This window comes from Mirounga angustirostris, unplaced genomic scaffold (genome assembly GCF_029215605.1).
Source record: "Mirounga angustirostris isolate CCGP_5_RB_7025 unplaced genomic scaffold, mMirAng1.0.hap1 SCAF_8, whole genome shotgun sequence".
Classification (NCBI taxonomy): domain Eukaryota; kingdom Metazoa; phylum Chordata; class Mammalia; order Carnivora; family Phocidae; genus Mirounga; species Mirounga angustirostris.
Window position 1 is genome coordinate 109,557,570 of NW_026991716.1, and position 16,839 is coordinate 109,574,408.

General features: G+C 37.0%; 1 pseudogene; it reads right to left on the reverse strand.

Annotated features, from left to right (window-relative positions):
- Positions 1-8,166: 8,166 nt before the first annotated feature.
- On the reverse strand, positions 8,167-13,900 carry LOC123836516 (large ribosomal subunit protein uL15-like; annotated as a pseudogene).
- Positions 13,901-16,839: the final 2,939 nt, after the last annotated feature.

The window sequence follows — 16,839 nt, forward strand, 5'->3', positions numbered from 1 at the left end:
CAAAGGTCTAGCCTTCGTCTTCATCATTCTTGATTTGACTAAAACATTTTACTCTACTGATTAACTTCTTCCTGAAACAATCTCCCTTGTTTTTTAAGAGACTGCATCATCTCATTTCTATTCCACCCTCTTATAATTGTACTTTCTTGGCCTGTTCTGGAAGGATCATGGTTTGAGGAAGGAGAAAGGATAAGGGGAAGAGAGAAAGAAAGAAAAAATTTCTGAGTCAGAAACCCCAAGTTCAAATAAGACTCCTCTGGTATAGAACCTTATACAAGTAACTCCTTGGTTTCTAGCTTTCTTTATGTATAAATTTATACTAAAAAATATGTACCTTATAGGATTCTTTTGAGTGTTAAATAAGTAGCAGAAATGATTATGTTCCCTATGAGATGACTAAGTTGAATCACACCATGCCTTACATTCTGGTTTATTTCAGTCACTACAGGCAGGCCAGCCTCCCTGTGCATCAGATGGATTTCTATTCTAATTTGGATATGTATATCCCCAAGTCTAACTCAAGCTTCCACATCTTGTCAACACTCAACTCTTGTACTGTGCCCTCTGAAACTCATGGTTTGTCACCATCAATAAATCCAATATTCTCAACTTCTTCTCTATTAACTCTCTTCATTATAAGGTCCAGCTTATGTTACATGCCTCTCAATTGATGGCTTTTTGTTCCACTCACAGGGAGGAGTTAGATATCCTCTCTGCTCTTTATTGCTTCTTTCAACCTCCCCAGAATTATAGCTACTTCCAAGTACATGCTATCAGACTCTGATATGTGATAATCCCTCCTTGTTGCAAATGTCTATAATCTTTCAGGTCACTCCCTCTCATTTAGTGAGTACTTTATCATCTTTCTCTTTACCACTAACTCTATATTATGTTAGGTGATTTCAGTGCCTGTTCAACACTTGGGTACTTAGTTCATTGACCTCCCACTCATTCCATGTAATTCCTGTGCCATAACCTTGAACCAAGCTAAACTATGTAATGTTTCCCAAATATGCCCTATGTCTTCCAGTCTCCAAAATTTGCTTAAGCTCTTTCTTTCTGTTGATGGAGCACTGTCCTTTTTCATCTCTATCTGACAAATTTCTACTTATCATTCATTGCTACCCTAAATGTCATTTTCCTCATGCAGTCTTTCTTGAACATTTAATTTGGCTGTGAACTTTCCTTTCTTAAAATCCTGTGTCATTCTTATTAGAGTTAGCCTTTAATTATACTCTTCTGTATTCTTTCCTTATCCTCCTATGTCCTATGCAGATGTTTATTATTATTATGGTAAGCTTTTAGCAGCAGGAGCTACTTTTTACCTATAGTGGCTTTCTTTGATAATCTAATACAGCCATTTTTTAAGTATATGCTCAAAAATCCATGTTTAAATAAAGAATTATAACTTCACTACTATTAATAATTAAAGTGTGTTTAATCTCAGGGTGCCTGGGTGGCTCAGTCAGTTAAGCATCTGACTCTTGATTTTGACTTCTGTCATGATCTCAGGGTCTTGAGATAGAGCCCTGTATTGGGCTCCACACTCAGTGGGAAGTCTGCTTGAGATTCTTTCTCTCCCTCTCCCACTGCCCTTATCCCTCATCTCTAATATAAATAAATAAATATTTTTTAAAAATGTTTTTAATCTCAATAGACTGCTTGTTTCCATAAAGACTATGGAGTCAGGCAAAGGGCTAGAATAGCATCTTTTTTGGATTTGAGGGCCTACAACAGTGTTTTTAATTCAAACAACTTTTGTTAAATGGATAGATTCTGTTCTGTTTTTTTGGTCAGAGTTTCCCATGCTTAGCACATTTGAAGCGAGACATGTCCATGCAAGAGGCAAACAACCTGCAAAAGTCTTGTATGAAAACAATAATCCTGAGAAAAAGTGGTGGCAATTCTCTAAAACTGTAATTCAAAACCTTGACTAATTAAAAGAATCATCTGCAGAATATTGTAAAAAATATAAATGCCTAAATGGCATCCCCCACATACTAATTAGAATTTCTGCAAGTGAGACCAACCACTTGATTTACAATCTGGGGATGAGATAATTTTGGAAACATCTCTTAGAGGAGGCGTGGCTCAGAGCTGGTTCCATTTCTTACCAGTATATATGACCTCTCCACTCCATTCAAAGTGATTATGTATATATTTTTTTAAATCTGAGTATGTGTCATCTATGCATTGAATAAGAATCTAGGAAATATAATTGAGGCAGAATAGTTGGACAAATCTACAAGTCAGTGATTATTACAGGTAAGTATTTTAAAGGTGGATAATTTAATGTGGACCTACTTCATTTAAAATATATTTATATAATATTTATAATGCAATTTTGATATATGAAAATGAATTTCCAATTTGGTGTGTTTCTTAAGATTGGCTGAACGCAAAAAGACTAAGAAATGTTAGTTCATATGTATTTGATACCGTCTGTTCTTGGCTTGTTATGTATAATTGTGTCATATAAATAGGTCCAAGCCAAGTAAAGATAGTTTAGCTATGTAAAAGTACCGTGACAGCTCAGAAAGATCATTTAAGGTCACATAACATAGCCAATTGGAGTTTGTTTGTCAATTGTGGGGTTAATCACAGTGGAATAACACTTTTACTTAGCTAATCCACATCGCCTCCATTTTCAGAGAAAACTGACAAACCACACCTTGTTCTCAGAAAAGATTTAATAACTAAGAACTGGAATGAGATTGAAAAGCCAAGTTGTATTTTTCATATTAAAATTAAAAGCTTTAGACAAGGGGCAAAAACACTAGGCTTTGCTGAATCAACTGTCTAAATTCTTGAATTAATTCTACCACTGAATTGTTCTGGGGAAAACAAAAGCTGTCTTTTTAAATACGCCTGTTTTGAACACGGACAGTATTTTTTTATTTAAATAGTAATTAATAATAATAATTAAAGACAAGGGTGAACCCATGCTTCATATGTGGTAGGCATACAAAACTCTGACCTACAAAGACAGAGCAGAAATCATTCATTCAGCAAAAATAATTTGAGCATCAAAGCACCACAAGAGGCACTCAGAAGAAAAAAATAAAAAAATAAAAAGACTCTCCCCACCCCTAGCACTTGAGACTCGTGGTCTAACAGAGAAGGAAGGAATATTAAGAGATAAAAAATAAATATATTTATAAGTCATCTATGGTATAGTCATCTAACATGAGATGAGTTCTTGGCAGGCTTTTGTAGCCATAAGAAATTTTAAGAGAGAAAATTTAGTTGGGCTTGAATAATAAATGGAAAGATGAGCTGTGGAAAGCATTCTAAGTAGTGTTCTGGAATAATAAACATCATTTTTTTTTAAATCACAAGACTTTGAGTCAATTGAGATCTTTGAAAGCCAGTTAACCTTTTTGAACCTCAGGTTTCTCATCTGAGAAATGGGAACAATAGTAATACCTACCTATGTCTTATAATTATAGGAAGGATCAAATGAAATAATGCCTGCAGAAGTGCTCTGGAAACTGCAAAGAGCCATGAATATGCTACAGTCTTGAATACACTTTTAGTTGGGGAAATGATGTAAGTGAAGACTCAGAGGCCCCATGAGCCTGGTGTATGGGAGGAGTGTTGACAGTAAGAAGACTAGCTCCATTGGAGTGGAAAACTTATTGGGAGTACTGTGAAGTCAAGTTAATAGATATAATTAGGGTCAAATGGTTTTGTTTGCAATCTTAAAAAACTATTTGGCATTATTTCAGTGGGCAATGTAAAAGCACTCTTAAGTTCTTACAGTTGAGGACAGAGGGGGCAAATCAAAGCTGAATTATTTTCTGCCAAAACTATGCAAATGGACCAAATGAGGAAGAACAGATCAAATAGTAAAAAACTACAATATCTTAGAAATGATTTGATAGCAACTTGGGCTAGAATATTGTCTATGATAATGGAAAGGAAGGACTTTGTGATGACAGAATTAACTTGGCTGAGTAGCTGACTTGTTGCTGAAGTGAGATATTAAAAAAAAAAAAACACCCAAAATCTCATATTGTTGCTGGGCCATGAATAGCAATGGGAAATATAAAAATAATATTACGTCAAATGTTTAAGGGAGGAAAGTTATTCCATGCTCATGGATTAGAAGAATTAATATTGTTAAAATGTCCATACTACCTAAAGCAATCTATAGATTCATTGAAATTCCTATCAAAATACCAACAGCACTTTCACAGATCTAGAACAAATAATGCTAAAATTTGTATAGAACTACAGAAGACCTTGAATAGCAAAAGCAATCTTGAGAAAGAAGAACAAACCTGGAGGTATCATAATTCCAGATTTCAAGATATACTACAAAGCTGTAAAAATCAAAATAGTAAGGTACTGGCACAAAAATAGACACATAGATCAAAAGAACAGACTAGAGAGCCCAGAAATAAACCTATGCTTATATGGTCAATTTATCGATGACAAAGGAGGCAAGGATATACAAAGGGGGCTAGACAGTCTCTTCATTAATGCTGCTGGGAAAACTGGACAGCTACATGCAAAAGAATAAAACTGGACCACTTTCTTATACCATGCACAAAAATAAACTCAACATGGATTAAAGACCTAAATGTAAGACCTAAAACCATAGAACTCTTAGATGAGAACATAGACAGTAATTTCTTTGAATACAAATCAAAATTACAATGAGATATCTCCTTACACCTGTCAGAATGGCTAGAATTGAAAAGACAAGAAACAACAAGTGTTGGAGAGAACGTGGAGAAAAAGGAATCCTCATGCACTCTTGGTGGGAATGTGAATTGGTGCAGCCACTGTGGAAAACAGTAGGGAGACTCCTCAAAAAGTTAAAAATAGAATTACCACATGATCCAATAATTCCACTATTGAATATGCACCCAAAGAAAACAAAAACACTAACTTGAAAAGATATATGAACCCCTATGTTTATGGCAGCATTATTTACAATAACCAAGATATGGAAGCAGCCTAAGTGTCCATCCATAGATGAATAAAGAAAATGTGATATATATACAGTGGAATATTACTCAGACATAAAAAAAAGGATGAGATCTTGCCATTTGTAACAACATGTATGGACCTGGAGGGTATCATACTAAGTGAAAGAAGTCAGAGAAAGACAAATATCATATGATTGCACTTATATGTGATATCTAAAAAACAAAACAAATGAATAAACAAACAAAAAGCAGAATCAGACCTATTAATACAGAGAACAAACTGAAGTTTGCCAGGGGTGGGAGGCATTGGGCAAAATGGGTGAAGAGGAGTGGAAGATACAGGCTTCCAGTTGTGGAATGAATAAGTCACAGGGATGAAAGGTAAAAGGTGTTGTGTGTTGTGTGCTGACAGATGGTAGCTACCATAACATATAAACTGGTTGAATCACTATGTTGTACACCTGAAATTAATGCAATATTGTATGTCAATGATACTCAAAAATAAATAAGTTAGTTAATTAATTAATTAGTTAATTAACTGAAGGGAGTAGAGAGCCAAAGAGTCAGGGAACAAGGAGAAACGGCAAAATAATAGTTTGCTTTAATAACAATGAGATACATGGAAAAATGAATGTAAAGTTCGAGTAAAATAAAAATATTGAAGTCATAAGTATGGATTTGATAAAGGAAATGCTGAGAACTTGGATTTATTTGTATGAGAGATAAAGGGCATAGGATATGCCTATACCTAGGGGAATTGGTAAGAATAAGAATGCTTACTGTTGGCGAGGATGTGGAGAAAGGGGAACCCTCCTACATTGTTGGTGGGAATGCAAGCTGGTGCAGCCACTCTAGAAAACAGTATGGAGGTTCCTCAAAAGGTTGAAAATAGAGCTACCCTATGGCCCAGAAAGTTCACTACTGGGTATTTACCCCAAAGATACAAATGTAGTGATCCGAAGGGGCACATGCACCCCAATGTTTATAGCAGCAATGTCCACAATAGCCAAACTATGGAAAGAGCTTAGATTTCCATCAACAGATGAATGGATAAAGAAGATGTGATATATATATACAATGGAATATTATGCAGCCATCAAAAAATGCAATCTTGCCATTTGCAACAACGTGGATGGAACTAGAGGGTATTATGCTAAGTGAAATAAGTCAATCAGAGAAAGGCAAGTACCATATGATCTCACCGATAGGAGGAATTTGAGAAACAAGACAGAGGATCATAGGGGAAGGGAGGGAAAAATGAAACAAGATGAAACCGGAGAGGGAGACAAACCATAAGAGACTCTTAATCTCAGGAAACAAACTATTCCTTTCTCTCTCCTACTAAATAATGCCCTTTTTTTCACAGTGCCACCTCAAGGTGGGTAGGGACATTTGAAGAAGAAACAAAGAAGGCATTGCAACCCTCTTTAGCAGGGTGGGAAAATTTACAATGGGTTCAGGGAGCATTGCTAATTGTGGAGGTCAGAGGACGGGGGAGCTTGGTGAGGTGGAACATGGGACTCTTTCACAAAGAATCAGGTATTTAAGTGGGAGGAGAACTAATTTTTACAGAATGCCAGTTAGACAACATCATTCTAGCTGCTTTATATATATATCTTAGTGAGGTAGAGAGTACTATTCTCATTCTTTGAAGAGCCTCACAGAAGTTAAATAATTTGCCAAAAGTCAAATACCTAGTATGTAGCAAATATAAAGATTTAAACGTGTATATGCCAGACACTAAAGTCTTGATCTTTCTCTATTCCACTCTTTACTTATCTGTAAAATAAAATTAGGGAACTAGATATTCTCTAAAACCCCTTCCAACTCTAACATTTTCTGTATCTCCATTATATAAGTACATCATTGGACAGCTCACCTTATTCATTCATTGATGGTGAAACAGGGTTTTTAAATGGGCCCTTTGGGTGTGCCTGGATGGCACAGTCGGTTAAGCATCTAACTCTTGGTTTCGGCTCAAGTGTGGATCTCAGGGTCATGGGATCAAGCTCCACATCAGGCTCTGTGCTCAGCGCAGGAGTCTGCTTAACATTCTCTCTCCTGTTCCCACTGCCCCTCCCTCCCACACTCTTTCTCTCTCTCTCAAATAAGTAAATAAATCTTTTTTAAAATAAAAATTAAAAAATTAAATGGGCCCTTTGACTGGTACTCCCAGTGCCTGATCTTCCTACTTCTTTTACTTTCTCTGGAACACCTCATCTTCACACTCCTTTCATTTAAAAATGCATCCTTATGTGCTATGGTGAGCGCTGTGAATTGTGTAAGACTGTTGAATCACAGACCTGTACCTCTGAAACAAATAATACATTATATGTTAAAAAAAAAAGAAGAAGAAGAAGAAGAAGAAGAAGAAGAAGAAGAAGAAGAAGAAGAAGATAGCAGGAAGGGAAAAATGAAGGGGGATAAATCAGAGGGGGAGATGAGACATAAGACACTATGGACCCTGAGAAATAAACTGAGGGTTCTAGAGGGGAGGGGGGTGAGGGGATGGGTTAGCCTGGTGGTGGGTATTAAAGAGGGAACGTACTGAATGGAGCACTGGGTGTTATAAGCAAACAATGAACCATGGAACACTACATCAAAAACTAATGATGTAATGTATGGTGATTAACATAACATAATAAATAAATAAAAATAAAAAGAAAGGGAAAAAATGCATCCTTAATTCAGTAAATACATCATATTTAATTTTGAAAAAAAGTTCCTTGTCTGAACCTTTGCCTATTCTGTGAAAAGGACTTAGCAGGGTCAGACATTAAATGAGAAATGATTCAAATGGTAATAAACATATGTTAGGAAATTCAGGTGACACTACTTTTTTTTTTTTTTTCACTCCACGGGTATAAAATACCCAAAGTGTGCTTTAGGAATTTGTATTCTTCAACAAAATTTTCATAATAAATCATACCTACAAAATTATGGAGTTAGAAGAAATTTCATGAGACTCTACCCAAATCCTTGCATTTTACAGAGGAAATAACCAAGCCACAGAAACATTAAGGCAATAAGGTATTCAGTAAACACATGGGCTTTGGAATGAGACTGTCAAGACTGAATTTGGCTTTTAATAGCAGTGGCTTCTGTGTGATTCTCTGATTCTCAGTCAACTCATCTGGGACATGGGGATAATTACAGTACCTACCTGAGACGATTACATAATTTAATGTATACAAAGCACTGATCATAGTACCTGACCTGGATTAATTGCTCAATAAAAGTTATCATTATTACTACTATCGGCAGCAGCAGTAGCAGCCTGGTTATTCAGGCCTAGTCAGAAGCAAAATTCAAACCAAGGTCTCATGAGTCCTATTTCAGTATTCTTTCACTTTAGTTTCAAGGTACTGCACAGAATTTTAAGTTAACGATGCACATGAGTAGGGCCTGAAGAATGCCTTCTTCCTGGGTACCTCTCTCAACACTGGAAAGTCTGTCTTCATAAACATCACCATATATGTACTTTCTGCAGCCCTGCTCTTCCCACAGTCAATTAGGATGAATGTCCTCATGAAAAGGCAACAGTAATTCTTTGTCACAAGTGCAAATAGCACTATTACAGAGCTGATATGATTAAACACACAATCATTTGAAAACAAACTGAAGTTGACATTCTTCATTGGTCTGGCTGGCTGTGGCACGACAGTTCTCTAATCCACCCACAGCCTTCACATGGTAACAGTGATAACTCTCACTGGCACAGGGCTATACAGTTTTTAGAAAATCCTTCACTCACATCTTCCCATGTGATTCTCACACATTGCTATGTAGCAGAAAGACAAGGTATTATTACCTCATTTTGTAGATGAGAAGAGTAAAGCTAAGGAGTGACTAACTTGGGGTGACCCAGCTGGTAAGCAGCTGAGCCTGTCTACTCAAACCCAGAAATTCTGTCTTCAAGTGCCTATGTGCTCTTCCTGCTATAGAAAGCACACGGCCCTCAGCTTGATTACTTACAAGATAAAGTGATTCTTATTTTCAGATCAGGTTCAAATACAAAAGAATTCTCAGAGTAACTGAAATGCACTAGCATCCTGTGAAATAAGTTAGTACACCTACAGAAGTATCAGTCTGGTTTTCCGGAGGGTCAATAGTTGCTCTGCTACCAGAGAGAATTAGGTACTTATGAAGATAGAGCTGAGAATCTTTCTTTGTGCTTAGAAGCATACACAGTAAACTTCCCAGTGAAAAAAAGAAACCTGACAGAGCAAGCAAGCAATGGTCATCTTTCTAAGTTATCAAGACTTCTGTGCAACATCTGATTCTGCAATCTGTCATTGCTCAAAGCCAAGAAATGAAGAGACAGTGGGAGTCCAGTTCTTTGTAGAAAGCAGTGCAGTTGTTGGGGGCTTTGTTCCCTTCCTTCTGCCAAATGGGATGGGACTCTGGCAGCAACACTTTGAATAAATCCTAAAAACATTTCTAAGGGCCAAGAAATTACTTCATTAGGGAGAGAGAGGGAGAAAGAGAAGGAGGCGCCGGATCCCTGGAGGAATCAGTTTACGTGCTGTGATAGGAGATTTGATTATCTTTATCTGATTTTTATAACTTCAAATGCTATTGGTCTCAAAATACCCAGCATTTTAAAGATCTCTGGTTCACTTTTGAACCTGGTGACCTGTCTCTACATACTGGTTATAAGTTCAATTTCCCCCACGTAATTCAGTATGCATTAGCTCCACATTCCCTAAGAGTATTATCTTGTCTTTTGTTAAGTAGCATTGGCTTTCATTTTTTAATTCCTCAATTCTAACTCACATTTCAAAATCCAGATAAAATAATCACAGCAGGTTATAGGGGAAAAATGTTGAATTTAATATAGGCAGACTTGAATTGAGGTCCTGTCTTTTTATTAATTAAATGTACAGCTGTATCAAGCTTGATTGTATCAGGCTATTTTTATCCTTTGTTCAGAAGGAGGTCAGTTTTATCCTTTGTTCAGAAAAAAAAAATCTTTATTTCTAATTTCTAAGGCTTTAATATTTTCTATAATTCTATGATTTTCTGACTTCCAAACAATCCTCAGGAATTCTTATGTTGCCAAACTGAGGTGGTATTGCTCAGTACAATACACTCTCCTTGCACTCTGATAGGAAAGTAAAAGGATCTAGAGTCTACAGCTCATACAGCTAAAGCCATGTTTTTTTCAAAGTATTCCAATCCAGGTGAATTAAATAAACAGAAACAAAATCAATGAACATGTTATGTATATGTTCATATCTTGCTTTAACTCACAACTTGGAAGAATGTATAAAACAATATGGAAAAATTACAATATCAAAAAATTAAAATAAGGAAATTGTGAGTAGAACAGAAGGTCAAGACCATAAGGAAAGACAGAACAAAGTCATGTATAGCTTGATAAAGTCTATATTGTTATTAACATTGACATTCAATATGTCAGTCCTCACACCGTTTTACCCATGCTTAAAGATCACAAAATTTGTATGGGGTAGTGAAACTATATTTATTATATTCAAAGTCACATATTTTCAAATATTTGTGGTCTCTTCTTACAAAAAAATATATTGCAATCAGGAAAAGCCCTGTCACACCGTGTATTTCCCAGGTCCTAGAACATATTTGAAGCATTAAGGATTGGACAATTCTACGTGTCTTACGAAAATAATGTATTCTCTGTACTTTCTAATGCATATGTACATCTGATCCACACTGAAGTAGGTTTTCAATCCAAGGTTTGGATCTTTATTGAGTTGTTTTTTAAAATATAACTTCCAAATGTATGTTACTGTTTGATTCTTTGACTGAACTAACAGCCCAGAAGATACAAATCAAGTAAAAGCTTGATGGCCATCTGGTGGAGATCTTACAGAAGGTGTTCATACTTTGGGCAGAGCCTGGCTTCTTTTCATAAAAACTGGTGAAAACTGGGTGTGGACTTCAACCCTGTGGACCAGTTCTCAGGCATGACATAGAATCCAGGAAGTCTGGCTGGATCAGATTTGTTTTGCAGAGCATCGGACAACAGATGTAAGCCAAGGAGTAAGCACTAATATTACCACAGGGATTACCAGTCACTACCAAAAGAATATTATTAAACAGAAACAAATGTAATGATAACAGGAAAGAAAGCAAAAAGTCAGGACCTAAAGGGATCACGAACTGGTCAGGAATCAGAGTGGAAGGTAGGATGTAGTGAAATATTTATGATATTGCTATCTTTGCTGTGCATGAATGAAGCAAGGTTGCCAGAATCTTTTTTTTTTCTTTTTTTTAATTGAATGATAGGTAGATTAGTCAGCTTAAAGAAGGATTCGGCTGTATGTTTGTCACTGTAGCTATCCAGTGGAGATGACAAAAATGTCAAATCCTCTTAAGATGTTCTGGACCATCTGAGGTCACCTTAGTACCATTGTTCTGGGAGAATAAAAGGAAAAGCCTTCTCAGACCCTTCAATAATTTAAATGTAGATTATCTAGACAAGAGGAATAGCCATTTTTGTCAAATTTTGTTTTGAGAGACAGTTCATAAGTCTCTTCCATTTTTCCACATCTTGAGCACAGAGGCACTTTCTATCATTTTTCCAGACTATCTTTTCATGTGTGTTTGTAAAATGAAGAACCTCGAAAGACGAAGACTGTGTTTCCCAAAGCAAAAAGCAGGTTTGCCTACTGTCTTGTATAATAAAAAGCATGTTTATCTTCAGAGTAAAAGACAGGAATAGTTACATCTATTATAAAAGATTCAGGTTCCCTAATCTCAAGACACCTCTAGTTTAACACCAACTGCTGTATGGACCGGCATTACCTAATATTTGCACTGTCTTGTGGGAACTGGGGTGTGGGGAACCAGCACAAGAAAATGCTGATACTCTGGCTATTGCTATTGCTGATAAGATCATTTGTTTCTGAACCAGAAGTCTTGTATCTTCTGCCAGCATTTATGTAACTGTGACAGGCAAACTTATTAGCTTGCAAGGAGTATAAAATTTCAAAGAGAATAAATATAATTTAAAATAACTTGCCTATAAAAGAGCCATCTTAAGATAAACTCACCTCTGTTAACTACCTCACCTCTGTTAACTACCTCTAGTGAGAAGCAATACTTCACCACAGGCTTGGAAAAACTTAAAAGTTTAGACTAACCACTACATGTACTTTATGTGATATTTGTCTGTTATATTTTAGACACCAGAAATATTGGCTTTACCCAACTTTACTTCAGAAGCCTATGCATACCTACTAAAACTAAATCCATCCACACTTAAATACATATTGAGTACATTATCTCTACCCTAAACAAGATTTCCTCTTGGTAGATAAAACTTGGGTTTAGAAATCTTATGAGTTTTCCCCTTTGATTTTGAGTTTCAAAATATAACCTCACTTATTCTTGATTTCTACTCCAATTTGCATTTAAGTTTTTTTTTTATAATGAAGATGAGAAAATTTTATTGTGTCATAAGTAGGCAGACATTTAGAGGGACATGGAATCCTTCTGTGTTTTTTTTGTTTTGTTTTGTTTTTTGTTTTGTTTTTATTATGTTCAGTTAGCCAGCATATAGTACATCATTAGTTTTTGATGTAGTGTTCAACGATTCATTAGTTGCACTTAGTTTTTATTTATGTCCTCAAGATGTCCATTTGCTAATCTCAAACAGTAGCAATTATAATTGAATTATATCAACTTATTGTTTTTCAGTTATCATCTCTACATTTGTCTAAGTCAGTATTGTAAGCCTTTTGTTAAAAAGTCTGGGAAATATCAACCATGTCTATATGGTACCTTTTATAAAGATCATTTGGAATTTTTTAACTCATTTTTTTTTAAAGATTTTGTTTATTTATTTGAGACAGAGAGAATGAGAGACAGAGAGCAGGAGAGGGAGGAGGGTCAGAGGGAGAAGCAGACCCCCTGCCGAGCAGGGAGCCCGATGCGGGACTCGATCCCGGGACTCCGGGATCATGACCTGAGCCGAAGGCAGTCGCTTAACCAACTGAGCCACCCAGGCGCCCTAAATAAATAAATCTTAAAAAAAAAAGATTTTAGGGGCGCCTGGGTGGCTCAGTTGGTTAAGCGGCTGTCTTCGGCTCAGGTCATGATCCCAGGGTCCTGGGATCGAGTCCCGCATCGGGCTCCCTGCTCTGCGGGGAGCCTGCTTCTCCCTCTTCCCACTCCCCCTGCTTGTGTTCCCTCTCTCGCTGTGTCTCTCTCTGTCAAATAAATAAATAAATCTTTTTTTTTAAGATTTTATTTATTTATTTGAGACAGAATGAGAGACAGAGAGCATGAGAGGGAGGAGGGTCAGAGGGAGAAGCAGACTCCGAGCTGAGCAGGGAGCCCGATGTGGGACTCGATCCCGGGACTCCGGGATCATGACCTGAGCCGAAGGCAGTCGCTTAACCGACTGAGCCACTCAGGCGCCCCTTTTAATTCATTTTTTAAAGCACTTGCTAGCATTTAATGAACCTCCCTCTGTGTGGCTTCAAGCTACCAGGACATAACCCCCCCCCAGCCCCCCCTTACCCCCAGCCACACACACACACACACACACACACACACACACACACCCTTAATCTTCTCCTCAGCTCTCCTAGTGAAGAATTTGGCTTTCATGATGATAGGCTGTTTTGGGAGCTATCCCTTTCCCAAAACCTTATATTAGCTTAATCTTACCACACTTATGATAAGAGCAGCTCTAGTCTTGTTCTTGGCAGCATGTACCTGTGTCTGCTCACTGACCAAGGTCCACGTTTATCAAGGTTGAGAGTTGGGCAGAAGCTCTGGTTCCTCTTAAAGTGGTAATGCCTCATACCAGTTTTTCCAAAGTAACCTGAGTGATATTTGTCAAAGTTGATCCTGTGGTGATGCATGCCACCAGCATTACCCTGGCATCCTGGGTGCTTCCAGTGCTTGCCAATGTCGCTGTGTCCATGGCTCACATGGCCCCAAAGTTTCCAGATCTTTCTCAGTCTGGATGGCATGTTGGCAGCCCAGACAAAAGCGTTTAATTCATTTTTAAATGTTATCAGCATTGTATCTAGATTGGGGCAGTCACCCCGGAATATAGTTAGAGAAAGATGCAAGTGGAGAGGATGAGGGGTCATAATATGTAAATATGAAAGAAACAACAAAAGGTAGGGATTTAAGTTGAATGTTAGGCAAATAGGCAAAAGGATCAGTAAATTCCAGAGAAATCCGGAAGGGGCAGAAGTGACAGAGCAGGTGGTAGCCTGAGGCAGACATGCTAGTATATCCCAAGTTTAGATTATTGTGTCTTATCACTTTAATGTTCCAAACAACTTGATCAGTACAAATGCACCACCCTATTCACTTGAGCAAATCTTTGCCAACACTCAGTAAGTTTCAATTTAAACACATCACACATCTGTTTACATTCAGTAGAGAAATCTGAGAATTTTCATCAGGATATACAAAAATTGAGTCTGGAAGTTTGTGGTCTAACAAGTCCTCCTACTCAAAAGCAAAGGCATTATCGCCAAAAAGGCTGTTCGAGCACAGACGAAAGGACTGAGGTTTCAGAGATGATGGGAAATAGTGTGCCCATCCCAACTAATCTATGTTAAGAATCAAGCTATCTTTCTGGCCACACCAAATTGGCCAAGACCAGATTTATGTGCTTATTTAACTTGGTGTCACAAAAAAGATGAAATGTTTATTTTAATAATTATATATTGGAATTCACAGTTTTCATTTTCTTCAAGACTGCATGATAGGGCCCTGGGTAACAAGCAGGATTCTTATTTCTATCAATGGAAATTTTCCCCTAGAATTTACATTTTTTTAAAGACTTATTTATTTATTTGAGAGAGAGAGAGAGCAGTGGGAGCAGGGAGAGGGAGAAGGAGAGAAGCAGACCACTGCTGAGGGTGGACCCAGCCATAGGGGTTGATCTCACAACCTTGAGATCATGACCTGAGCCAAAATCAAGAGTCAGAGGCTTAATCAACTGAGCCACCCAGGCGCCCCTAGAATTTACATTTTAAACTAATTTTCTTTTTAGTTTATAATTTTTCACTCTCTGCTATTCATGCAATAAAAGTCATTGATCACTTACTATATTTAAAGCACTTCACTCACCACAGAGTACCAAATGATGAATAAAACAAAATCCCTGCCCTAAAGGAACTTAAAGTAGGCAGTTATCTTTGGAAACAGACCATCATAGAAGCACACTCAAATTGCCACTCCAACAAAAATATTTAGGTTGTTAGTTGGTTTAACTTACTACATTTATTAAATGATTTGACCTATCAAAATAAAAAATGTTTATAAATATTATATTTACATAAAATATATTTATATATGTTTACATATGTATGTTAATATACTTTTGCAAAGTTGAAAGTGAAGCCAAATTACAAGTGGCTAGACTCATTCTTGTAATTCATTGTTATTAAATTGTAAGGTACTAGAAATAAAAAAAAAACTAGCCTATATTAAAAAAATAAGAGCAATAATAACTTACGGTTTTTCTATAACCACTATAATCTTCATTCTTCAGTCATGCATCCAACACTTTGACTTGGTCACTCTTTTCTGCCTGTGTAAAGGTGCTGCTAAGCTACTCACATCTTGTGAATACATTGCCATCATAAGCTTTGTATTTTTGAGAAAGTGAATCCAGGGAAAGTAATCCAAGGAAGTTTCAGATAGCATGGCCAAGATAGACAGATAATACACATGTTGAAGGCTCTTCCTACAGCTATCAAACAGCATCAGGCACTCATCTGATTTATTTATTGTTGGGGTTCATCCTATGACAGCCACCTCTACTGTTACACAAAAGATAATTATTACATTGACATATCAGGTCATAGGCAAACCGTAACTAAGAAATCTACATAGACCTATATAGGTGATCCCAGGCCACATGGCCAAAAATGGAAAGATCACATTCCAGAATGTACCACTATCCTATTGTTCATTGTTTCAGACAGTAAAACCATCTTATGTCATTCATATATGGTCTGCACTTAATATCTGGCATTGCCCTAGGTGGAAAGAAAATTAGTAAGTGAAATCTAAATACAAACATCTAATTTTTACCTTTCATTGCAACTCTAACCTCCTCCAAACTTTTACAAGAACTAAGACACACAGTCTTCAACCAAATTAAGTCTCTGTTTCCTTTACCCATCTTTTCTCTTCTAGAATATTAACTACCTCCCCCCACCTCCAACATACATTGTTTCAGTTGCTTCTGTACACAACTTGCACCCCTATAGCCTCATATTTTTATTATGTCTTTGCCATTTCATGGTCCCTGGTCTTTTCGTAGTGCCTATCGAGAAAATCTCCAAACTTTTACCAAGGCAACAAATCTACTTTCTTCCTTCTTAACAACCAAGAGATAAGGAGAAAGTCACTTATTGTGAAAATTGTGACCCCTACAGATTTCTGGTTTCTGGCCTCAGTGGGGTTTACAATGTTTCATTTGACCTTGGTCTTTATCCCTGCCTCCTATTCTCTCATGTTGGAGATTCCAAATTTTCACATCTTTCCTTAGGCTCTATGCACTTGCCACAGCCCAAACAGAAGATTTCTTCCAGTTAGGTATTTAATTTCCCTACCTTGTTCTTAATTGCACACTCAAAGTAAGCTTCCTGAAATTTGATCCTTCCCTCTATTTACTTTGTTACTGTTCTGGAGAAATCAGTGATAATTTCTTCCCTGGAATACTGAACATTCTAACTGATCTCCCTGCCAATAGTCTCCTGCTTTTCCCTATCATTTGCCCCCTTGCATACAACATTCATCCACTCTAATCCTGCTTCCCTATGCTGGTAACTTCCAAACCCTGTCCTGACTGATCTCCTAAACCACACAGATCCACAGTTACAACTACCTTCTGAATATCTCCAAATGGACATTCAGCAGACTTCATATGCTTAACATGTCA